The sequence below is a fragment of the Lissotriton helveticus genome, chromosome 12 (assembly GCF_964261635.1).
Source record: "Lissotriton helveticus chromosome 12, aLisHel1.1, whole genome shotgun sequence".
Lineage (NCBI taxonomy): Eukaryota > Metazoa > Chordata > Amphibia > Caudata > Salamandridae > Lissotriton > Lissotriton helveticus.
The window spans coordinates 825,132,746-825,158,850 of record NC_136073.1 but is presented as its reverse complement, the minus strand read 5'-3'; the positions used below and the strand labels follow the sequence as shown (position 1 = coordinate 825,158,850).

The following is a 26,105-nucleotide window of genomic DNA, read 5'->3' as shown; positions in this document are numbered from 1 at the left end:
GTAATTGCATGAGCAACCACAGTCCTTCCTCTGTGTTTAATGACGCACCATTCCGGTTCTGCAGCAACGGTTTTACAAATCGGAACGAGTTTCGCTTTGTATGATATGATATCCCGCCCTACGGTCTTACAATTTCCAAACTATATTTGAGCTGCCTAGATAGCCTTGGTGCCATCGTCTCAACTATTATTCAGGACGGGGCTGCGACGAAAGCCGGTAAACAATTTAAATAAAAAACGTCACATAATGTATTACTACGCCGCACATTACCCCGGCATCCCATAGTGATGGCAAAATATAGTTTTGACATTGCCAGCCTCAATTTTTTTACAGTCAGGCTGGCTAAAGGGGTCTGTCGTGATTTCACTGGGCTAGCCGTTTATCCAACGTGTTCTACGCGCCCCCCCCCTCCCCCTCCCCCTCCGAGAACGAGGTTAAGATGGTGACTTTTCCCACAGCAGGGTCGCTCCCAGCTGCTGAAATCGAGCATTACCTGCTCGGTAGCACCATTCCGCGCCTGGTTGCTCTTTTTTAAAAACATTTTTTATTTGTATTTATTTATTTAATGCCATTTTCTATAGCGCGAACATTACCCGAAGGTGTCAGAGCGCTTTACAAAAGGACCAGTTGCGATACATAAGGATTTAGGATTACATGAGTTACATAAAAGATAAGGGTGACCAGGCGCCCCGGATTTCAGAGGGCTGCTTTTCTTAACCTTGTAAACATGTCCAGGTTTTTGGGATAAATCAAGTCATCTGGAAAGGAGAAATGAAATGGATGCTTGGTGCCTTATGTAAATGAACAATTTAGCCTAGGTTGAGCCTAGACCCACTTCCACTGTCTCCGCGAGAAGTTTTGTTTATAGTTTGTAGGTTTACAGCCCACCCAATACGTTTCATTCTTTTCTCAGTGTCCTTTAAAAAACCTTGCTTCCCAGTGGTTAGTCTTTTTAGGTCGAGCGACCTATCTGAGCGGGAGCGAGATATATAGGGGCTTATCGAGAGTTTACCGAACTGGCGATTCCACTGGCGATTTCTTGGAGTGCATGTGCTTTTTAGGTCATTGCGCAAGCCCTAAAAAGCGCATGCACAATGCCACCAGCCGCCTGCCTGCCTCGCATTGCCACATCAAAGGCAGCCCTCCCAGCGCATTCCTCACCCCCTAATTATTCAAGGCCGGTCGGCCGTACTTTCAGTTTCACGGCCGCGTCTCCTCTTAAAACTTGTTTAACTTGTATTTTTATCTTGCCTCCCGCAGCGACGCAACTTAAGATCCCACGCCCCTTCATGAGAGACCAAACGGAGTTCTTAAATGTACACCAAGCAGGGTTAGGCTCTGGGGTCGTGCACTCCTCATCGCCTGGGCGTCGGGCTTCATGTTTGAGCAAAGCACAGCGCATACAAACAATGGCGGGCGAGGCTTTTTTTCCTCACAGCAGGCTCCCTTAAATTTCAATTACTCATGGTTTTTTAACCAGCTCCGCACTTGCGCTTCAGCAGTAGTGCCGCTGCATATGTTTATTTTCAGCACCTTTCACTTTCAACAAGGCGGCGCACGCCTTTCTTTCAGTATGGCGCTTTTTTAAAATCTTGCCTCCCAAGCAACACGACTTAAGATACCACGCCCCCTCATGTGAGACCTTCACACCCTCATCGCCGCTCTCCCCGCTCCGCCCCCTCCCCTGCCCGCCGTGTCGCATTTCTCCTCCCCCCCCTCCCCACAGCAATGCCCTCCGTCTTGTTTAAGTCGAGCCTCGACTTTTACTAAGGGGCTTCAAAAGTGCTACCCACAAACTTTTCCTGGCCTCAAGCTTGCATGCACGCGGGAAGTCGCCATCTGCCTTTTGCTATCTCTTCCTCCACATCACTGGCCATTACTTTCACATTAGCAGCCGCGCGGCCGTGCCACTTTCACGGCCGCGCAGCCATTGCTTGTTCTGGATTGTACTTGTGCAGTTAGTCATTGGCAGTGGCACCTTTCACCAACCCATCTCCAGTTTCTCCAACGATAGGAGTGGCGTCCCTGGAATGCACACGATTGATGCATGCGTGCATACCAGTGCAACATACCAACATATTGAAGGAAGAAATTGCTGGTGTATTTCGAGCTCACAAGCAGAAGTCTACATACATGCCGTTATCTTTGGAGAAAAAATGGCACACAGTATTTGTGCAGTTGGCATTCCACGTGCGGCGCTTTGCAAAAGTCGCAGCGCCAATATATATTTTCTTTCCCTGCATCAGCTGTTCATGCTGTTCACAGTAAAATCCTTTGAGACAGTGAATTGTCCCGTTCATCGGCTGAACGGTACAAGACTTTCTGGGCACTAAGTGTTTTTGAGCATCATCCTGACTCGTGTCAGCACTTGACGAGCGATCAGCTGTTCTCTCTACTTCCACCTACATCTTGCGTGTTGTGCTGCACTGGAGGAACTTTGCTTGGGTTCTTTTTCACCGCTTTTCTCTAGCTGATTATGTTCCTCAAAAAAATTATCCCTCTGCAGAATTTCATCATTTTGTGTGTGTTTCCACTTCCTGACCGCCTTTAAATTGATAGCTCTGGTGCACGTACCTGTGAATAGCCCTAATTCTGAGCAAAATGTAACCCTACTTCCTGCTGTGGCCACAGTGCCACTCTTGCCGTGCTTCTTTAGTGCCATATTTTTTTTGCAAGGTGCATATCCTGAAACCATTAGGAAACAAGCATTGACATAGCCAATAGGTCTCGCCTTCGGGATCTAATAAGTGTTTAGTTATCCTGCACAATATCCTTGGTGCAACAACATCAAGTGTTGCATGGCTAAACACTTATAAGGTCCCAAAGGCGAGACCTATTGGCTATGCCAATGCTTGTTTTATTTGCTCTTCATTTTCATCGGTTGTTCACTCTCATGGAGCAGAGCCCCAATACTTGTAGCCTTCCACTTGTTCCATTTTAGCAAAGGTGAAAGGGACAACTTTTTCTTTTGTCCAAGAGCACTGCAGACAAGCACTCTATCTTTTCAGTTGCTCTGACTTCCATTTCTGTAAACAGGGCTGTAATTCTTGTTATCTCCTCACATTTGTTGTGTATTCAAAGATGAGATCAAATGTCAGACTGTGTTCCTCCAGCTTCATACTTGTTAGGTCGAGCCTGTCAATGCGCTTGCGAGAGATATTGGGGCTTAACGAGAGCTTAACCATCGGGCGATTTGATGCTGTGCCCGTGAAAAGCAAGGCTCAATGCGCAAGCGCATTGACCTAAAAAGCGCGTGCACATCAAAGTCACCAGCCTCCCTCCCACAGGCATCCCCCAGCGTGCGCTGTGCACATCAAAGCCACCAGCCTCCCTCCCACAGGCATCCCCCAGCGTGCGCTGTGCCTCAGGCATTTCTCCTCCCCTAATTTATTCACTGCCCACGGCTTTCACTTTGACGGCCGCCACGCCGTCTCTCGCCTCACGCTTATCACATCCCCCCTCGCTTGTTGGAAGAAATGAACGGCATGCTAAATAAAAATAACTAACCTAACTGTACCTTTCTACACACATTTGTCAAGCATATTATGACAACATTGTTAGTTTCAACAGTTTCATTTACAATTGTCTCTCTGTTTCTTTCTCACTTTGTCTTTCTCCTTCTGTCCCTTCTACTCTTCCTTCTTTTTTTCTCTTGCTTTCAGCATTTTCCATATTTGTGTATGCTTTTATACCCACCTCACTCCTCTTGTTCTTTTTTGTCCTCTTCTCGCTGGCAAATCCGCACTATTACGATTTCTACCAACCTTCCGCTTTTCTTCTACATTTCTCCATCTTTCCGCTTCCACATTTCTCACTTTGTTTTTCCGAAACTGCTCCACTATGGTCCCTGTCCTCCTGCTAACCTTTGTATCATTTTCTTGTCACTCCTGATAGAAACCGATTAGGAAAAAAAAGCGGATAAGTCTTTACAGGTCCAATGAAAGGCGTTATGCTCGGTTGGCAGAAGATTGTTAAAACTTAGTAACTATGATTACAGTAAGCGATGTCACATTAAGACCAGGAAGAAGGTTCAAGTTCAGCTTCGAATAAAAAGGAATTATCTGCTTACAGAATAGATAGGACTTTACAGAGAGTATATACTGGCTGTGAAGTATGCAGATTTAGCTCTTTAGAGACTGTTTACATACTGTGGAATACGCTGCTTTTAGTCTCGAGTTCTTCACTTAGATTCCTTACAGCTTGTAGAATACAAGGCTTAGTTACAGAACACGTAGGGTTCTTTGCAGAAAAGAGTGTTTGCAAGCTTTGAAATAACCTTTTTACAGAATATGTAGTGTTCTTTATAGTGAGAGCATTTGGAGGCTGTAAAATATACTGTTTAGTTGACGTAACATGTAGGGTCGTTTACAGTGAGACTGTTTGCAGGCTGTCGAATATTGTGTTTACTGCACCGAGTCCTTTACAGTTAAAGTGTTTACAGGTTATAAAATGTGCTGTGTACAGAACATCCGGTGTACTTTCCAGCGAGGGTGTTAGCCTGCTGTGAAATGTGTTCTTTTGAGGTTGGCAAGAGTTCTTTCCAGAATGCCTACACCATGTAGAATATGCTGTTTACATGATAGATATAAATCTTTACACAGAGTGCAGGTTTTACAACACTCTGCTTTCAGAATAGACAGGGTTCAGTGAGCCAGTTTAGAGGTGGTGCTGGCGGCTAATGCTGGTTCCAAACGAAGCGTTTTTTGTACATTGGGAGTATGTGTAGGCCTTACAGTAAATGAATGAGAACGAGCATTGACAATACCTCGTGTGTTGCCTTTTTTATAGAGAAAAGGTTCCTTCTTACCAAGCTATAATAATGCACTATACATACAGCATGACAATAGTGCAGTCACCCTGCAGTAGTTAATATGACCCATCTGTTATTACTTTTCAATTTAAATATCGGCTCCTCTGCGATGTGATGTCATCATATTGTTCGTACTTATTGTGCAATCGTACGCAGGTCTTAAAAGATCGAACACTTACTTTTTGATGTTCTTTAGTAACACCTTGATTGGTGTTTCTTGATGTTATAACCCCTTAAACAGATATATTTTGTAGTGCCCCATCCCTAATACAAAGTACATGTACAGGACAGTTGGCAGCAGTAACTCTCCGAACCCACACATACAACTCTACCTTAGTATTTGAAGAAGGTTTGGCTTTATGAGATTGTATTCACACTTTCTGCTAAAGACACTTTGGATTTACCAAACTCCTTGGATGCTAGAACAGATCTCTCTATGCCTCTAGCTATTTCCAATGTTTCACACCACCACGCCCAACACCACCACGCCCAACACCACCACATCCAACACCACCACGTCCAACACACCACATCCAACACACCACGTCCAACACCACCACGTCCAACACTACCACGTCCACAATCACCACCTCCACCACCACCACATCCACCACCACTACATCCACCACCACTATGTTCACCACCACCACGTCCACCACCACCAAGTCCACCACCACCACACCCACCTCCACCACCACCACGTCCACCACACCCACCCTCATGTCCACTACCACCACCACCACATCTACCACCACCACATCCACCACCACCACATCCACCACCACCACCATGTCGACCACCACTACGTCCACCACCACTAGGTCCACCACCACCACACCCACCTCTTCCACCACCACGTCCACCAACACCACACCTACCACCACCACTACCACCGCCACCACATCCACCACTTCCACCACCACCACGTACACCACCACCATGTCCATCACATCCACCACCATGTCCACCATATCCACCACCATGTCCACCACCACCACCACGGCCACCACCACGTCCACCACGAGGCCACTACCACGTCCGCCACCACCACAACGTCTACATCTACCACCACCACATCCACTACCACCACCAAGTCCACCACCATGTCCACCACCACAACATCCACCACGTCCACCACTACCACGTCCACCACGTCAACCACCACCACGTCCACCACCACCACATCCACCACCACAATGTCCACCACCACATCCACCACCACACCCATCACCACACCCATCACCACCTCCACCACCACGTCCACGTGCACCACATCCACCACCACTACGTCCACCACCACCACGTCCTCCACCACGTCCTCCACCACCACCACGTCCTCCACCACCACCACGTCCTCCACCACCACCACGTCCACCACCACCACCACACCCACCACCACCACACCCACCTCCACCACCACCACGTCCACCACCACCACTTACACCATCACGTCCACCACCACAACATCCAATACCACCACGTCCACCACCACCACCACGGCCCCCACCACGTCCACCACAAGGCCACTTCACTTTATCTATCTGTCGCCCTCACTATCTATCTGTCGCCCTCACTCTATCTATCTGTCGCCCTCACTCTATCTATCTGTCGCCCTCACTCTATCTATCTGTCGCCCTCACTCTATCTATCTGTCACCCTCACTCTATCTATCTGTCACTCTCACTCTATCTATCACCCTCACTCTATCTATCTGTCTATCTATCGCCCTCACTCTATCTATCTATCGCCCTCACTCTATCTATCTATCGCCCTCACTCTATCTATGTCGCCCTCACTCTATCTATGTCGCCCTCACTCTATCTATCGCCCTCACTCTATCTATCTATCTATCGCCCTCTATCTATCTATCGCCCTCACTCTATCTATCTATCGCCCTCACTCTATCGATCGCCCTCACTCTATCTATCTGTCGCCCTCACTCTATCTATCTGTCGCCCTCACTCTATCTATCTGTCACCCTCACTCTATCTATCTGTCACTCTCACTCTATCCCCCTCACTCTATCTATCTGTCTATCTATCGCCCTCACTCTATCTATCTATCGCCCTCACTCTATCTATGTCGCCCTCACTCTATCTATGTCGCCCTCACTCTATCTATCGCCCTCACTCTATCTATCTATCTATCGCCCTCTATCTATCTATCGCCCTCACTCTATCTATCTATCGCCCTCACTCTATCGATCGCCCCCACTCTATCTATCTATCTATCACCATCATTCTATCTATTACCCCTCACTCTATCTATCGCCCTCACGCTATCTATCGCCCTCACTCTATCTATCTATCTATCTATCGCCCTCACGCTATCTATCTATCGCCCTCACTATCTATCTATCGCCCTCCCTCTATCTATCTATCGCACTCACTCTATCTATCTATCGCATCACCACGGCATCACTTAGCACCACCACAGCATCACTCAGGGGCACCACAACATCACTATGCGCTACCACAGCATCACTGTACGGCACAGCATCACTCTTCGCCACCACATCACTCAGCGCCACCACAGCATCAATCTGTGCAACCATTCAACAACAACTGGTTCAAATATGTTCTCTCAATGTTTCAAGCTTTATTACAAATGTCACAAAAAGATGTTAATATTTCACTTCTGTTCTTGGATTTTCGTAACAATAAAATACACTGAACATAATCTTCACAAAAGTTATTTACAAAAGTGTAAGCTATTGCCATTATAAATTACAAAAGCTTTTATTTAAGTATTAATTATAAAAAAAAGCCATTGTTATTTGTAATGTCAATACATCTAAGTCACATAAATAAAACACATATTGCATTACAAATGCTATAGGTGGCACATTTACGAAAGTTACAACTATTAGCATAGTAAATGACAAAGCTATTAATTTCGCTATTTTCAAAACCAACACATAAATAAAAAATGTGTCATTTACAATACCAATAGCTCAAACTTTTCTAATGCGAGACCTATTGCATTGCAAATGCTTGTTTTTCTTTTGGAGACTCCAAAAAGCTTTTTTCTCTTTCATGTGCCGCCCAAGCCCAAGAGCAGGAGCAGAGGCTTGCTTGCTAGTTGTTTAATGTCAATGAGGTGTCAATCACTCTCACTGGTGGGAGAAGGCAGCTCTTTTGTGCCTTCCTCTGTCTTTGTGAAGACGAGAAGAGGAAAACACTTGCTCAGAGTAGCACCAGGGGGACTGTGCTGCAGACTCTACCCAGGTTTTGTATTTTTGATTTTCTTTTTGGGCATGATTTTGTATTTTTGCTTACGGGAATCAGAACCAGGGGAACCACAATGGCTTATGGTAGTCTTCTATAGTGTTTTATCAGGCTAGCTGGCAGTGGTTTTCATGTTAGAAATAGGAGTGTCTAGGTGGCAATGGTTACTCCTCTGTCCAAGTAGGGACCCTTCTTCCTAGTCAGGGTGAGGGGAATACACTTCAAAATTAACCCCTTCTTACCCCCTTGGTAGCTTGGCACGAGCAGATAGGCTTATCTCAGAGGCAGCATGTAAAGCATTTGTGCACACATACAGTAATACAGTGAAAACACTACAAATGGACACCACATCAGTTTAGAAAAATAAGTAATCTTTATCTAAACCAAACAAGACCAAAACTACAAAAATCCACAATACAGTAATAAAATATGACTTTCAAAAGGTAGAAACAGTTCTGTTCAAAGCAAATTTCAGATGCGACATGTTTCACACAAAGTACCTTGGTTGCGTCACGCGCACAAACAAACTGTCGCAGGAAGGTGATGCGTTCGTTCCTTTCGTCCAGGAAGGTGATGCTTTGGTTCCTTACTGCAGGGAAGGTGATGCGTCGGTGCCTTACTGCCACACAGGGGCGGCAATGAGTCGGTTCCGTACTGAAGGGGAGGTGATGCATCGGTTTCTTACTGTGCAGGGAGGTGATGTGTCGGTGTCTTACTGCGGCCCGGCGTACTTGTAGGCGTGGCGCTGAGATGCGATGCATGAGGATCGGGTATGCGTCGGTTTCTCCAGCCACGGTCCAACAATGTGTTGGTTCTTGCAGCTGCACAGCCGGGCCTTGGTCAAAATCGGCGCAATGATCTCTGACTTCGTAGATCGGTGGACTCAATGCAGCGTGCAGTGAATTATTGAGCCGCGGGCAGGCGCTGCATCAGTTTATTTAGCGGTGCATCAGAAACAGGTGTGGATGCATCGCGCTTCTCTCAGTTGCGTTGCCTGTCCAGCTCCCAACAGCAGGAACAACCTCCAGAGGCCTTGAGAATCAGCAGGCACCTCTTGGCAGGTCTGAACTCCCAGCAAGGAAGTTCAGGGGTTCTGGGGGTGAAGTCTGTGTCCCTGAGACTTCAGAATAGGAGGCAAGCTCTACTTCAAGCCCTTGGCGATCTTTCTCAAGCAGGGGATACAGCACACAACAAAGTCCTTGTCCTTTCCTTGGCAGAAACAGCCACTGCAGGCCAATCCCAGAAGTCTTTTCTATCCCTGAGACTTCCAAGAGGAGGCACGCTTTACTTCAAGTCCTTGGAGAAAACTCTAACAGCAGGATGATGAAAGCACAGTCCAGTCCTTTTCCTGCCCAAGACAGAAGGAACCACTGCAGACCAACCCCAGCACCACACAGCACAGGGGCAGTACTCCTCCTCCAGCTTTCCTGGTTCCTCTTCCTGGCAGGATCATTAGTTAAGCAGTAATCTAGAGTTCAGTGGTCTGGGCCCCACTTTTAATAGCACAAATTCCTTTGCTCTCTGGAGGCAGAGGAGCTCTTTGCCCAGCCAAAACCAGTTCTGTCCTCTCTGGTGCAGCTTGCCAGCAGGAGGTGGAGACAGCATTGTATAAGGCAGACCAGGCCTATTCAGGTGCAAGGAAATCTCCACCTACTCTAAATGCAGCCCAGGTCTATTCAGCCCAGCCCAGACTCATTCAGGAAAGGACACACATCAACACCCCCCTGGTGGGAGTCTTAGAGAATGCACATCCCCAGCCCCTGTCAATCAAAAGCCAGACAGTCAATACCCAAACATAGCAGCGGCACACAGGATGGCTAAGCATGAAAATACCTACTTTATAAAAGTGGTATTTTCTAACATACAATATAAAAATCATCTTTACTAAAAGATGCATTTTTATATTCTTAGTTCAGGCATACTAAATTCCATATTTCGATATTTTACTGATGGGAAGTTATATTTATAAGATGTTATAAATAAACTCCCATTCTATCCTATGGGACAGATAGCCTTTCAATAGTGAAATCCGAAGTACATTGTATTTCACTGTCCGGACATGTCACACACCTCAGTACATGGCTTACCTTTCACATACACTACACCCTGCCCCTGGGGCTGGCTTGGGCCTACCTTAGGGGTGTCTTACATATAAGGAAAGGGAAGTTAGGGCCTGGCAAGTTGCCAGGTCGACATGGCAGTCCTAGACTGCACACAGACACTGCAGAGGCAGGTCTGAGTTACATTTACAGGCTGGTCAATGTGGGTGTCGTAATCAGTGCTGCAGGACCACTAGCAACATTTGATTTACAATCCCTGGGCTTACACAGTGCACTGTACTATGGACAGTAAATCAAATATGCCAATCATGGAATTACCAATCCATCAACACAATTTACAGGGAGAGCATATGCACTTTAGCACTGATCAGCAGTGGTAAAGTGCCCAGAGTCATAAAACCAACAAAAACAGGGTCCAAAACAGGAGGCCAAAAAGTCTTGGGATAAACCCGCTGGAAAAGCCAGGTCTAACATTCCTGAACTTGCGACTTTGTGGCAAAATTCATCCTGCCTCCTCCCTGTGGTCTATGTGCTGACATGCACAAAGCTGGAAAGGTGGCATATGCCCCTGGCTGGCTACCCACAGAACTTTGCTATAGCAGGAATGCCACAGGAGCACCCACGAAGATCTGTGGATGCCCGACCCTTCTCCAGAAAGAAAAGAGCTGAAAGTCGGCCATAGAAGCCTGCACTCTTCTACCCAGTCTCACTGAAGTGCAGGACAGTTAGCACCTCTCCCCCCCTGCTCCAAGGTGCATCCCTCTACACAAGCAGGAATGACATGTCCTTGCCCCTGGAGCGCAGTAGATCAGGTCTCAATACCATTTGAAGCTGCAGGCAATGCCTGGACACACCGCTCTCTCTTTTTTTTACCCTCTTGTTTTACTATCAGTTTGCTCTGTACAGAGTAACCCTTCTTCCCATCAGTGTACTGTTCTCAAGTCTGTTTGCGGCTCCCTCTTAGTTGAGCTGGTCCCTTCTCCCCGTAAATGCCACCTGCGCCTTTCAGTAGCAGTGAACAATGCACAAATAAAATCTAACCCATGGGGCTGTGGGTTTCAGACCACGGCACTTGCTCTACTCCAGACAAGGCAAGGTGCCTGCAGGCCTAGTCAATAGCCTGTCCAGCTCAAACACACAGCTGCATCATGCATTGTGGGCAAAGGCCGTCTTTCATTGTAGGATCTGTTCTCAGCTTTGTATAGAGTTTCAGAGCGCATAAACTCCACAAAAAACTGTACTGTACCCCAGACACTGTGAAGGCCCTCTACAGATCTCATCCCAAGAAGGAAACACTGGGAGGCAGCGGACAGTCCGTGGCCGGGAGGCACCAGTGGTTAGGCCCCAGGTGTAGGAAGCTGGCTCTTTATTTACTATACAAGAGTGAGGTATATTGTGTACAGAGTTCAGTGGATCCCCAAAGGTAGGCAGAGGCTAAAGTAGATAGTACCCTACTCTCTATTTGTGGTAGTGTGGGAGAGCAGTAAGTCCCTATCAGAGGGTAGTGTTAAGCATTTATTGTGCAGACTCAGGGCAAGGAATTATAGTGCACACTCAAAGACTGAACTCTGACCAATTTGTTTTGTCAAAAAATATTACTGAGTTGTATTTTATTTCTAGAACCAAGCCAAGCCTGGTGCAGATACGTGAAATAATACTTTGCAGAAACAATACAGTTGAATGCAGTTGTATGTACTGGTGTTATATACAGGTAGGTAAGGTATGCAGAAACAGTTGAAATTACTTTGTAGATACTTTGCAGTAAATTTACAGTTACTGTAGGATTACTGTATGATTACTTTTTAGATTATTTTTCCAGTTACTTTCTCTACTCAGTGTGATATGTCTAGATATCACACTGGGACATTTCCTCAATAAAAGTTAAGTAAAGCAGTTTTTGTAAGTATACAGTTTATTATGTTTTCATACAATTTTCCAACTCCACACTTAGAACATTTTTCACAGAAAAACAGTCAATGCAATCCTTTGGGAGGAAATTAAGTTATAGGTTTACTGGTAAGTACTTAGTTGTGGGAGTTGGGTTTCTGTGGTTAGAACAAGGGTTCCCCCAGGGTCAAGGATGCACTCTCAGAGCATCCTCAACAGCACTAGAGCGGCCGGATGCAGAGTGCTGAGGCGCAATATTATCCAATGTGGTATAGCGGGCCTTCGGTTGGTGGCTGCTCACGAGCAGGCCACAAGGTTGAGGTAACAAAGCTGCTGGACTTAAGCTCAGGAAAAAAGTCGGTTCAGGGATGCACCCAAGGTGCACCCACAGCAGCAGTAGGGTGGTTGGGTGGAGGGTGCTGTTTTGGTGTTGGATGCCCTGTTACTTTCAATGGGGATTCTCCGGCTTGACCAAATGCAGCATGCTTGGACACGAAGATCTTCTGGAGGAGACCATTGGTTGGAGAGGTAAGTTGAGGTGCTGGGGATGCTTGGACACCGTCGATTTGGCTACCCAAGGCCCTGGGGCATCAGGTGCAGGGTGTCTTTTGGCATCGGTTTTCCATACCAGCGCCTGGTCGCGGTTGGGGGTACCCTCCAGATAGAGGCTGCAGGTTTTGGCTGTAGACTTGCGGCAGGTCAGGGGTCACTGGATCTCAGGTTAGGATCGCCAGGTTGACCTCCTTATGGTGTTGGGCCACTCAAACTCGGGCCATGGTCGTCGGGTAGGAGTGGTGCAGACTCATGGATTTGGTCAGAGCCAGAGTCTGTGTGTGAGCAAATCCGGTGCTCATAGGAGACAAAGTCTTTTCAGTGAAGGCAGGACAGGTTCTCCGGGTTCTGGATGGCTGCTGGCTGCAGGACACGCTAGGATTCCACTGGAGCAGGTCAAGGTCGGGACAGGCCGGCAGGGCTGGGCCCAAGGCAGTTGGTGTCCTCCTCTTCTTCCTTCAGCATGGCTCTTTGGTTCTTCTTATCTGAGAAGACCCCCTCCAGTGGGAGGGGGACATAAGCCTCACTCTGGTTGGCTGTCCCCCCCCCATCTTCAAGATGGCGGAGACTGAGAGTTGTGCTTCACCCCGCCTCCCCCACCTGAGGGGTGGGGATGGCAAAGGTGGGCACAGCTCTCCTCCTAACTTGGTTTTCCCGGCGATTCTCCCACCCAAAGTGGGGGTCAGAACCAGTGGAGGCCATTTGTTGGGAGCAGCACGTGGCTGGGTCAGCTTACAGAGGCGGGCAGACTTTAAAACCTCCCCTTCGTGGACCTTGCCTATCCTGGGGGAGGAGACTTGGCACCTCTGCCCAAGATGTGCTTTGTTTCAGGACCCCTGGAGCAGGAGGCTGCAGACCCAGGTTTTACTAGAAACATGTCTGGGGGTGGCAGCTGGCGAGCAGCCAGTCAGCCAAGACACTAGGGTTAGGTTGTTTTCCAGGGGGCATCTTTAATTTTCCATCTGAGTGCATTTTTCTTTAAATCCCACACTGGCATCAGTGTGGGTTTAATGTGCTGAGAAGTTTGATATCAGACTTACCAGACTTCAGTAAAGCCATTATGGTGCGGTGGAGTTCGTAATGACAAACTCCCAGACCATATGCTCTTTATGGCTTTACTGCACTGCAAATGTCTAATAATAGACTTAGACACTTTTGGGGTACAGGGCTCATGCACCTCTACCCTCACCAGTGGTATAGTGCACCCTGCTAGAGGCAGTGGCTGTAGGCCTGGAACACAGCGATGTGTGCCATTCCGACCCTTCACTTTTTTTCTGCACCAAAACACGCAGCCTGCAACTGGCAGGATGGGTGTTAAGGTACAGGACCTCTAAAGGTGGCACAATATGTGCTGCTGCCCTTAGGGTCCTTCTAAAGTCACAGTGCCCTTGGTACCTATGGTAACTATTACAAGGGACTTACATGTGGCCAGAGAGTTGCCAATTTAGATGTCCAGCAGTACAGTTTTAGAGAAAGAACATATGCCCTGGGTACCTGGTTGGCAGGAACCCAGGGCACACTTAGTCAAAGAGCATCAACATCAGGCAAAAAGTGGGGGGAAACCATGTAGAAAAGGGGCACTTTCTTACACCCCCGCCCCTCAACGAAAGAGGATGAGACTATCCTTTCCCTAGAGAGTCTTCATTGTCTAAGTGAAAGAACCTGGAAAGTACATCTTCATTGGCATGGGCAGTCCCAGGTCTATGTTTCACTGTAAAGTCCATTTCCTGTCGGGAGACCTCAAGAGTTTTGGATTTTCACTTTTCACCTTTCATTTGCATTAGCCATTTGAGAGGGCTGTGGTCAGTATGAACTGTGAAGTGAGTACCAAACAAGAATGGTTTCAACGTTTTCATGGGCTAGACCACAGCAAAGGCCTCCCTGTCAGTGGCAGTCCAACACTGCTCTCTAGGTAGCAACCTCCTGCTTATGAAAGCAACAGGTTGGTCTTGGCCATCATCATTGGATTGGGATAGGACTGTCCCAATATCTAGCTCAGAGGCATCAGTATTCACATTGAACTGCTTGTTATAGCCTGGAGCTTTGAGAATTGGTGCTGAGCACATTGCCTCTTTCAGGGTGTCAAAAGCCTTTTGACAGCTAACTGTTCGGTTGACCTTTTTGGGCATCTTCTTAGAGATGATTTGTGTGAGGGGTGCCACAATGGATCCATACCCTTTCACAAACCTCCTGTAGTACCCAGTCAAGCAAAGGAATGCCTGTCTTGGGTCTGGGGTGTTTGCCCTTCCAGTCCAGGATAACCTGGATCTTGGGCTGTACAGGTTGCACTTAGCCTCCACAAACAAGTTGGCCCAAGTATACAACTGTGCCCTGCTCTATCTGGCATTTGGATGACTTGAGAGTTAGGCCTGCAGTTTGGAGGGCCTGTAAAACCGTCCCCAGGTGGATCAGGAGATCCTGCCAGGTGGAGCTAAAGACAACAATATCATCACGATATGCTGCACTAAAAGCCTCCAATCAAGCAAGGACTCGATTCACCAATATTTGGAAGGTGGCAGGGGCATTCTTTAAACCAAAGGGCATAACAGTAAACTCATAATGCCCATCAGGTGTTGAGAATGCTGTCTTTTCTTTGGCTCCTGGGGTCATGCAATTCTGCCATTACCCTGCAGTTAAGTCAAAGGTACTTAGAAATTTGGATGCACACAGTTTATCTATCAACTCATCAGCCCTGGGAATGGGGTGAGCATCTGTATTGACGACCGAGTTGAGACCTCTGTAGTCCACACAAAACCTCATTACTCTCTTTCAACCCTGTGGATGAGGTTTGGGGACTAAGACCACTCGGCTGGCCCAGGGGCTCTCAGAGGGTTCAATAACCCCTAACTCCAGCATCTTGCTCACCTCAGCTTTGATGCTCTCCATAACTTGATCAGACTGTCGATATATTTTGTTTTTGACAGGTACACTGTCCCCAGTGTCCACGTCATGGGTACACCAGTGTGTCTGACCAGGGGTCAAGGAGAAGAGCTTAGCATACTGCTGTAAGACTTGCCTATCAATCACTCAATCAATCAATCAAACACATATATAGAGCGCGCTACTCACCCGCAAGGGTCTCAAGGCGCTGGGAGGGGGGGGGGGGGTACTGCTACTGCTCGAAGAGCCAGGTCTTGAGTTGCTTCCTGAAGGAGAGATGGTCCTGGGTCAGTCGGAGGTGGGTAGGGAGGGAGTTCCACGTCTTGGCGGCCAAGTAGGAGAAGGCTCTTCCTCCGGTGGTGGTTCAGCGAATCCGTGGGACGGTGGCGAAGGCGAGGCTGGTGGATCCGAGCTGTCGGGTGGGTGTGTAGAACGTGAGGCGGCTGTTGAGGTATATGGGGCCCATGTCGTGGAGAGCCTTGTGAGCGTGGGTGAGGAGCCTGAATGTGATCCTTTTGCTGATGGGGAGCCAGTGTAGGTCTCTCAGGTGGGCAGAGATGTGGCTGTGTCGGGGGATGTCCAGGATGAGTCGTGCTGAAGCGTTCTGTATGCGCTGGAGTCTTTTATGTAGTTTGGCTGTGGTTCTAACGTAGAGGGCATTCCCGTAGTCCAGTCGGCTGGTGACGAGGGCCTGGGTGACCGTCTTTCTGGTTTCGGTGGGGATCCACCGGAAGATCTTTCGGAGCATGCGCAGGGTGTTGACACATGATGACGAGACGGCGTTGACTTGCTTGGTCATCGTGAGGGAGGAGTCCAGGATGAAACCCAGGGTGCGTGGTCCGTGGGCTTGGGGGCGGTGCCCAGAGCAGGGTGCCACCAGGTGTCGTCCCAGGCGGAGGGGGATGGTCCGAGGATGAGGACTTCCGTCTTGTCTGAGTTCAGTTTCAGGCGGCTGAGCTTCATCCATTCCGCGACGTCTTTCATTCCGTCCTGGAGGCTGGCTCTGGCAGTGGTGGGGTCGTTGGTGAGGGAGAGGATCAGCTGTGTGTTGTCAGCATAGGAAATGATGTTTAGGTTGTGTTGGCGTGCGATGGCTGCGAGGGGGCTCATGTAGACGTTGAAGAGGGTGGGGCTGAGCGATGAGCCTTGAGGTACGCCGCAGATGATCTTGGTGGCCGCTGAGCGGAAGGGAGGTAGGCGGACTCTCTGAGTTCTGTCGGAGAGGAAGGAGGTGATCCATTCCAGGGCCATTCCTTGGATCCCGGCGTGGTGGAGGCAGTTTGTTAGGGTGCGGTGGCAGACTGTGTCGAATGCGGCCGATAGGTCGAGGAGGATGAGGGCAGTAGTTTCCCTGTTGTCGAGCAGGGACCTGATGTCGTCGGTGGCTGCGATGAGGGCGGTCTCGGTGCTGTGGTTTGCTCGGAATCCGGACTGTGATGGGTCGAGGGAGCCGTTTGCCTCGAGGAAGGTGGTTAGCTGCTTGTTGAGGGTCTTCTCGATGACTTTAGCGGGGAAAGGGAGGAGCGAGATGGGGCGGAAGTTCTTGAGGTCGGCGGTGGGTTTCTTTAGGAGGGCGCTGACCTCCGCATGCTTCCAGCTCTCCGGAAAGGTGGCAGATGCGAAGGAGTTGTTGATGATGTTCCGGAGTTGGGGTGCGATGATGGAGCCGGCTTTGTTAAAGATGTTGTGTGGACAGGGGTCGGCTGGGGAGCCAGAGTGGATGGTGTTCATTACGTGGGTTGTGTCTTCAGTGCTGACGGGGGTCCAGGCACAGAGGGTGGTGGTGGGATGCGTTGGTTCGGTGGTTGGGTGCGTGGTCTGGGCATCGAAGCTGTTGTGTATGTCGGTGATCTTGCGGTGGAAGAACGAGGCGAGTGCGTGGCAGAGGTCTTGCGAGGGCGTGATGTTGTTTTTGCTGGTGCTGGGGTTGGAGAGCTCTTTACGATGCTGAAGAGTTCCTTGCTGTTGTGGGTGTTGTTGTCTAGTCATTCTCTGAATGCTGTCCTTTTGGTGGTGCGGATCAGCTGGTGGTGTTTGCGGATGGCGTTCTTGAGGGCTGTCATGTTTTCTGTAGACTGGTCGTGGCGCCAGGCTTTTTCGAGGGTACGGCAGGATTTCTTGGAGTCTTTGAGGTCGTTGGTGAACCACGAGATTTTCTTGCTGCTGGGTCTGCTGGGAGGATTCTTCAGTGGTGCAAGGGCAGTTGGTGAGCCACTGTGTGAGGTTACGGGCTGCTTCGTTGGAGTCCGTAGTGTTGGCGGGAGGATTTTGGCTCAAGGAAGTGGTGAGCTGGTCGGTGGTGATCTTGCTCCAGCATCTTCGGGGAGCCTGTTGCGGGTGGTGGTGGGTCGTGGTTTTCCTGAAGTTGAAGTGGACCCAGCTGTGATCTGTCCAGTGTGGTCTGGTGGAGTGGCTGAAGGAGTTGTGGTTGCTGGAGGAGAAGACGGGGTCAAGCGTGTGGCCGGCGTAGTGGGTGGTGGTGTTCACTAGTTGCTTGAGTCTAAGGTTGGTGAGGTTGTCTAGCAGGGTGGTGGTGTTGTTGTCATTGTTGTCTTCCAGGTGGAAGTTGAGGTCCCCTAGGAGGATGTAGTCTGAGGAGGTGAGGGCAAGCGGGCTAATGAAGTCTGCGATGGCTTCGCTGAATTGTGTGCGTGATCCCGGGGGTCTGTAGGTGAGAGTACCTTTGAGGGTGGTTTTGGGGTCGGTGTATATCTGGAAGTGAAGGTGCTCGGCGGCGGTGAGGGTGTCGTTGGCGTTGGTCGTGAAGCGGATGGTGTTTCTGTAGATAATGGGGATGCCTCCTCCGGTTTGGTTGACGCGGTCCCTCCAGGTGATCTTGTAGCCGTTCGGGATGGCTATGGCGATGTCGGGGGCTGAGGAGGCATCCATCCAGGTTTCTGTGAGGAAGGCGACGTCCGGGGCTGTTGTGTCGAGGAGGTTCCAGAGTTCGACGGCGTGCTTGTGGACTGAGCGGGTGTTGAGCAGGATACACTTGAGGTGGTTGTTGCTGGTGCCTCGTCTGGCGGGTGTGGTGCAGGTCCGGAGGCAGGTGAATTTGCAGGCTTGGCAGGTGAAGGGTCCATGGGTGCGTTTCGGGGGGTGGCTCTGTGGCAGGCGGGGGTCCGGCCGGTGTTGAATGCGTGGAGGGTGGCGGCGTCGTAGCTCAGTCGTGTGGGCTGGCATCGTCAAGGGCCAGGGGTTCTGGCGCTGGGCACGGTCCGGGCGCAGACGGGCTTGCCTTTGGCGCGCCAGCAGCGTGCCCGTTGCGCGCGGCCACTGCGTGGCCTCCATAAGAGAGGGAGAGAGGAGCAGCTGGGAGGTGGGAGCGGGGCGGCCAATGGAAACCGAGGGGCGGGGCCACGTGGGGCGCGAGCGGCGGTAAAAATGGCACAGAAGGGAAGAGGGGGCAGGGGGAGAGACAGGCACAGCGGGCACAAAAATGAAAAACAAGGGGCAAGTGGAGCAGGAGGCGAAACGAAAACACAGTCAACAGAAGGCAAAAAACGAAGCACAGTCAACAAAGGCAAAAAATGAAGCACAGTCAACAGTAGGCAAAGAAAGGAAACACAGTCAACAGGGAAGAAGATGACACACGGTCAGACAGACCAATCTGCAGGGAGGCAGCAGATAACACGGAGCAGCAGCAGCGGCACACAGGGGGTCTGCGCGGTGGCAGAGGGAGCGACCTGCCTGGTCACAGTCAGCCTGCAGGCAGCCTACAGGCAGCCTACAGTCAGCCTGCTGTTTGCCAGTGAGGGTGTCTGAACAGACAGCTCCATCTACTGACCCATCTTTGGGGCTGTAACAGAGGAAGTCAGGGAGAGGTTCACTCCTCAGTAAATATCAGTAAACATCAACATAGTTATGTCAGCCCTGTCATGGAAAAGCTTTAGGTGGTTCACATGGCTCACCCTTTTGGGTGTCCTGCTTGTGCCCAGGTCCTCCAAGAAGGTGACTTCACTTTTCTTTTCTAAGATGGGGTAAGGGCCACTCCATTTACTCTGGAGGGCCCTTGGTGCCACAGGCTCCAAAACCCACACCTTTTGCCCTGGTTGAAATTCCACCAGTATAGCTTTTTCGTCATACCAGTGCTTCTGGAGCTCCTGGCTGGCCTCAAGATTTTTGGAATCTTTTTCAATGTACTCTGCCATTCTGGACCTTAAGCCTAGTACATAGTCCACAATATCCTGTTTGGGTTCTTGGAAAGGCTTCTTCAAACCCTCATTAAGAAGACAGAGTGGTCCCCTATCAGAGTGGCCATAAAGAAGTTCAAAGGGGGAAAACCTTACTCCCTTCTGAGGCACCTCCCTGTAGGCAAAAAGCAAGCATGGTAAGAGGACATCCCATCTCCTTTTGAGTTTTTTGGTTAGCCCCATGATCATGCCCTCAATGTCTTGTTAAACCTTTCAACAAGACCATTGGTTTGTGGGCGATAGGGTATAGTGAACGTGTACTGCACTCCACATTCATTCCATATGTGTTTGAGGTATGCAGACAGGAAGTGTGACCCCTTTCTGATATCACCTCCTTAGCAAACCATACCCTGGTGAAGGCACCAAAGAGGGCCATGGCTTCTGCAGGAGCTGTAGTAGTCCTAAGTGAAATTGCTTCAGGATGCCTGGTGGCATGATGCCCTACCACCAGTAAACATTTGTTTCCTGAGACTGTGGGAGGTTCAAGTGGACCCACAATGCCCACACCTACCCTTTCAAAGGGAGCCCCAACCAATGGTAGTGGAATTAAGGGGGCCTTTGGGTGCCCATTTGCTTTGCCACTTGTGACACAGGAGCTGCCAACCTCGTTTAATTTCTGGAGCCAGTAAAAATGGCTAACTAGCCTGTCCCAAGTTTTGGTCTAGCCACGATGCCCATCTAGGAGGATGTCATGGGCCACAGTGATTAAAAACTCTCTGTACATCGGAGGCACTACCACTCTCCTAGTGGCACCAGGGCTGGGGTTCTGCCTCAGTAAACAGGAGTCCTTTCTCCCAATAGGCTCTGTTGGTACCACTAACATTTCCCTATTCCTGTGCAGCAGCTTGCTGCCTCATGCTTTCAAGAGTTGGACAGGTCTGCTGTCCAAGGCACAACTCTTCTCTAGTGGGTCCCCCTGGGCCTAGGAGCTCAGTCTGGTAAGGATCAAGATCCATGGGTTCAGTTCCCTCTGGGGCTTACAAGTCCTCTCCCTGAGGAGAGGGGTCCTGGACCTTTGGCTGTTCAGAAGCTGGTTCCCCAGTCGTCTTGCCTTTTCTTGTTCCCCAGTCTTCTCTTGGAAGGTTGGGCCATTTTTCCAGGCTCCAGCACTTCTTTTTATGGCACCCTCCAGTGGGAGGAGGCAATAAGCCTCGCTTTGGTTGGCTGGATGCCCTCATCTTCAAGACGGTGGGGACTGAGAGTTGTGCTTCACCTTGCCTCCCCCACCTGAGGGGTTGAGTTGGCAAAGGTGGGCACACCTCTCCTCCTAACTTGGTTTTCCAGCTGATTCTCCCCCCCCAAAGTGGGGGTCAGAACCAGTGGAGGCAAATTTCTGGGAGCAGCAAATGGCTCGGTCAGCTTACAAAGGCAGCCAGCCTTTGAAGCTTCCCCTTCGTGGACCCTGCCCAACCTGGCGGAGGAGGCTTGGCACCTCTGCCCAGGATGTGCTTTGTTTCAGGACCCGAGAGCAGGAGGCTCTTGATCCAGGGGTCCAGAAACATGTCTGGGGGTGGCAGCTGGCAAGCAGCAAGTCAGCCAAGACACTTGGTTTAGCTCATTTTTCAGGGGGCATCTCTAAGATGCTCTCTGAGTGCATTTTACATTAAATCCCACACTGGCATCAGTGTGAGTTAAATGTGCTGAGAAGTTTGATATCAAACTTCCCAGATTTCAATAAAAGCCATTATGGTGCTGTGGAGTTCATAATGACAAACTCCCAGGCCCTATACTCTTTATGGCTTTACTGCACTGACAATGTCTAAGAATAGACCTAGATACTATAAGGGGGCCTGTACCCTGACCAGTGGCATAGTGCATCCTGCTAGAGGGGTGGCTTACCAATACAAGAGGCCGTGGCTAAAGGCCTGAAACACAGGGATGTGTGCCATGTCGACTCCTCACTTTTCTCTGCACTAAAACATGCAGCCAGCAAGGGCAGTGTGTGTGTTAAGGTATAGGACCTCTAATGGTAGCACAATATGTGCTGCTACCCTTAGAGGCCTTCTCTGGTCACAGTGACATTGGTACCTACGGTACCTACTACAAGGGACTTACGTGTGGTCAGAGAGTTGCCAATTTGGATGTGTAACAGTACAGTTTTAGGGAAAGAACGTAGGCCCTGGGTACCTGTTTGACAGGAACCCAGGGCACACTTAGTCGAAGAGCATCAACATCAGGCAAAAAGTGGGGGTCAACCATGCAAAAAAGGGGCACTTTCCTTCACCAGGGCTGTGCTTCCAGCAGCCATTGAGCATCGCACCTTCCCTGAAGCTAAACTGCACAGACAATATTTTTTAACTGTTTCCTATACCAATGAATTAAGTCATCAGTATAATGTTATTTGTCTAAGATCAAACAAGCTGGTATAGTTAAGATGCAGGGTCATCTCTTTCCAGAGGTAATATATCATCCACTAGAGCACACATCCTTCAGACGCTGCCCACCTTCACACATCTGTGACCTGAACTTCACTAACATCTGTGCAGCATGCGCGTCAACCCACTTTGCTAACATTAGCACACTCAGCATGTCTGAAGAGACAAGCATTCATGTAAGAGGAGAGGCGCACTGGACCCTCACAGTATTGTATAGCAACTGTCTATGCCGGTTGATAGACAGCAAGCCTCCTACTCTGTTGCGTTGCCATGGGGAATAATGGCTTTGGTATCTAGAGATACATTTAAAAACACTAATGCTGGGTGCCTCTTTTTCAGTTTCCCATTCCTTCGCACAGTGATACCTAGCTCTCCTACTGGCCTGCCTATGGGAGATGCTCTCCTGTGGCTTTTAAATCTGGCTGTGCAGCAAGAGAGAAATATTAATTATGATATTATATTAAAAATGCTTACAAGCAGAATCTGTCTGGTCTGTCCTACTATTGCTTTAAAACTTGATTTCTAAGTTTATGTCTGTCCCTGGTTCTTCTCACCATCACAATCAACCCCAGCTTGTTTCTCCTTCTCTCTCCCTTTCCCTCTAGTACTTTCATCTACTGCCATCAGCATCTTCTACTCAACATATCCCCACCTGTCGACCAGATGCAGAAGTCTGGCTACAGGGCCAGACTGCAACAAAATCAGCATTGGATCAAAAAAAACACAGGATGAAAAGTGCTGATGGCCAAACCATTGTCCAATGGCCACCGAGAGCTCTCACGCTTCTTTTTGATGTTGACATACACTCTAGAATGCCACCAGCCATGGAGTAGGGAAGCTGCTTCTTACTTAATTAAATGTCCCAAAAAGTTTTTCTGGCATTATATGGGCTAATGTCGGTAATTTGCTTTGTTCATAAAACCATTCTGATTCCTTGCCATGAGTTTACATTTTGTTAAAACAAAGCTTCCCTCTTCCCTGTGAAAATTTGACACCACCCCTGTTCCCTGTACGGCTCTAAACAAGTTATTACAGTGCCATTCTGTAGTCCTGTGGGAGACATGAGTAATTTACAGAGTGCTTGTTTTAACCGTAGTGTTTTTCATGAGTATAAAACTTCAAGTCCCAGAATGCTGTGTAAAACAGAACTAAATGAGACAATAAGACCAGACGTGCTATAGCACAAAATATCCTCATCCTTATTTTTGTAGGTTGGATGTGTGTCATACAACAGAACACAAAGCCCACTTATCAGAGATTGTATAGGGTCTAGTCTTTCAAGGGATGTATGACATTACAACGCATGCGTTTACATCGCATGCCTTTACAACACTGTTTTTACAACACATGCCTTTACAACGCATAGTGCTTTGGGGCGCTGGATAGTGAATAGTTTAATTTACTATTCCAACTCCAGTCCCCGTGGATAGTAGGGAAGGTGTTGGATAGTAAATTAAACCTATTCCCTATCCTAGAGCGCCCCCCAGCGCAATGCGTTGTAATGGTTTGCGTTGTAAAAGTTGCGTCGTAAAGGCACTGCGTGGTAAAAGTTGCGTTGTAAAGGATGTTTCCCCTTTCAAGGGGTGCTTTGGGTTTTCAGAGCTCTTATGTTTGTCCATGTCTGCAATGAGTAGTTTTTTATGTCCTGGTTTTACTCTTTCCATTCTGATAGTTTTGTTTTTACATACAGCCCTACTAAGCTTTGCATGTCTAAATAATTTTATTGAAGAAGGGAGACCCAAACAGTGCATGCAGACAAACATTCTTCTGGTGAAGCACAGAAACATCCACTGGCAACCTTGGTACTGGTCACACATTAGGAACTAATGTATTGCGACAAGCCTGTACATTTGTCCTCTGGCACTCTGAATTACTTTGTCTCGCATTTACTATTGCATAATCCATTTCACAACAGCAGTTTTCACTTTTATAAACGTTGGAGGCATAGGAAGAGAGACATGGGGTGAGAAAGAGACCTTCATCCCTTTGGCATAGACTTGCCACCCATGTCGTACACCCATTCAGCTTTGGGAAATGAGTGCAGTTAAAGGGAGGAGTGAACTTTGAAATCAACAAAAATCCTATAATGTCATCGTCACTAGGGATTGTTGGTAACTTAAAAGGAAAAAGGAGGTGTCTGTTCACATTTTTGCATTTCACTTTGCATGCTGAATGAAACATGTAGGCCAATGCTTGCAAACGGAAAAGTGAAAAGTGCTGCATAGCAAACTACTTTGCCTAAAAAGGCTGTAGCGGCAGAATGCGTGACTCATGTCCATGTGGACTTCACGATGCGTGTTTTTTGCAGGTTACAGAGTGCTTATATGAGTACTCATTGAGTGCCTCACCCCGTCAATTACCGTGGAGTCACTTATAAGCCCAACCTATTTGCATTGCCAATGCTTGTTGAAATCTCTTTTTGCATCTCTACTTTCTCCCTTTCTCACTGCTTTCCTATTTTCCTTCATCTTTCTCCCATTTCTGCCTTTGTCTCTCGTCTTCTGGTCAAAGTCTGATAATTAATGACATAATTTCTGGCTCCCCATGTAATTAAAATATGAGTGTATAATTATGCAACATTTTATTTTTCAATAACAGTTTGTCAACATAAATGTTTTCAAATGAGTTAACTTTTACATTTTAACATTAAAAAATATGTTATTTTTATTTGACATACCTTTATCACAAACAGTATGTAAATATTTAATTAAAAAAAACAAATCATTTATCAGTTGCACCGTTGTCTGCGTATTTGAGGTTTTTTTCAGGATAATCCATCATCTGCTACTAAAAACATGGTGGCACAGCGAACACGTGCGGTGGAAGGCCTGTTGCAAATGTTGACTGGACACATTACAGTTGCTTATTGCTATATTTGGGTATTAAACTGGTACTAATAAGGCGAAATCTTTTCTCACTCTGTTACTATGTGTAAAAAAAAACAAAAAATTGAAGTATACTATCATAAAATGTGCCTCATTATGCCGCCGAATTAAATTTTTCTAGCCGCATAATTTAGTCTACTCTGCAGCATAATTTGGCCCTCCCCTGCCGCTTAATTCCAATGGCCCTGGTTATATATCACGGATTGTTATTCTAACTCCCCGCCTCCATTATTTTCTATGGCAGTGTGTTGTACTACCTATGAATGGCCATGTATGGTGCAAGACTTACTAGGGCTGGGCTGAAGTACATTTACACCTGTTTTGTGATCTTCAAGGCTGTGGTAACTTTGGAATTGTAGGTTGTGAATAACAATGATCTTAGTTCGCGCTGTATAAAACTTTATAAATAAAATAAAATAAAATACTCTTTTGTGACTGTGTTTGTGTGGGTAAGGTTTAAAGACAGGCGCTGGCACGCATCTCGCAATCACCCCCCCCCCCGCCCAAAAAACCCAAAATAAACCCATACCCTTAGATGCTGAGGTGTTAGTGCAGGAGGTGGGCAGAGGGAGGGTTATCTACTGAGGTCACAAGTCAGTATCAAGAAGAGCGCTGTGATGCCATGCAGTGCCTGCCCCTCTCTCCATCCCGCCCCCCAGCTCCACCCCCTCCTCTCGCCTGGCACCTTTGCTTATCCTTACAGATACTCCTGCTCATCCCCATTCGAAATGGGAGGGAACAGGGGCTGCAACATCATCTAGCTGACTAGACAGCTCTGCAGGTTCACGCTCTTGCTGAGTAGATCCGCATACAGTGGAATTAGCTTTGTATCTCCCTTGACTAGATCAGTCTGTCATCCTTCTGAAGTCGATACAATGAGTCCTTTTAATGCTGCTGTGGTTTTATGAATATGCAAGACTTCCGTGCAGGCGACATAAAGTACATTGGCATATTGTCGACCAACTTGCGAGACGGGGTGGGGGAAGTCGACAGACGACAGAATAGGTATAATTAAATAAATATATAACACCTATTCTGTTGTCTGTCGACTTCCCTCCCACCTTACCCTGCCTCATCGCGCTTACCTGTGCCGGCCGCTGCTGGCAAAGACAACTTCGGGCAACACAGAGATACACAGAGAGCCACAGACACACACACAGAGCCACACACACACACACACAGCCACACACTCAGAGCCACACACACACACAGAGCCACACACACACAGAGCCACAC

The 26,105-nt window shown here is 48.4% G+C and overlaps 1 long non-coding RNA gene across 1 annotated transcript; it reads left to right on the top strand.

The window, feature by feature from the left end:
• The first annotated feature begins 49 nt into the window (after window positions 1-49).
• LOC144799888 (uncharacterized) lies at window positions 50-24,717 on the top strand. The gene is made up of 2 exons (XR_013603894.1): window positions 50-216; window positions 22,590-24,717. It is a non-coding gene; the product is annotated as an uncharacterized LOC144799888 (long non-coding RNA).
• Window positions 24,718-26,105: the final 1,388 nt, after the last annotated feature.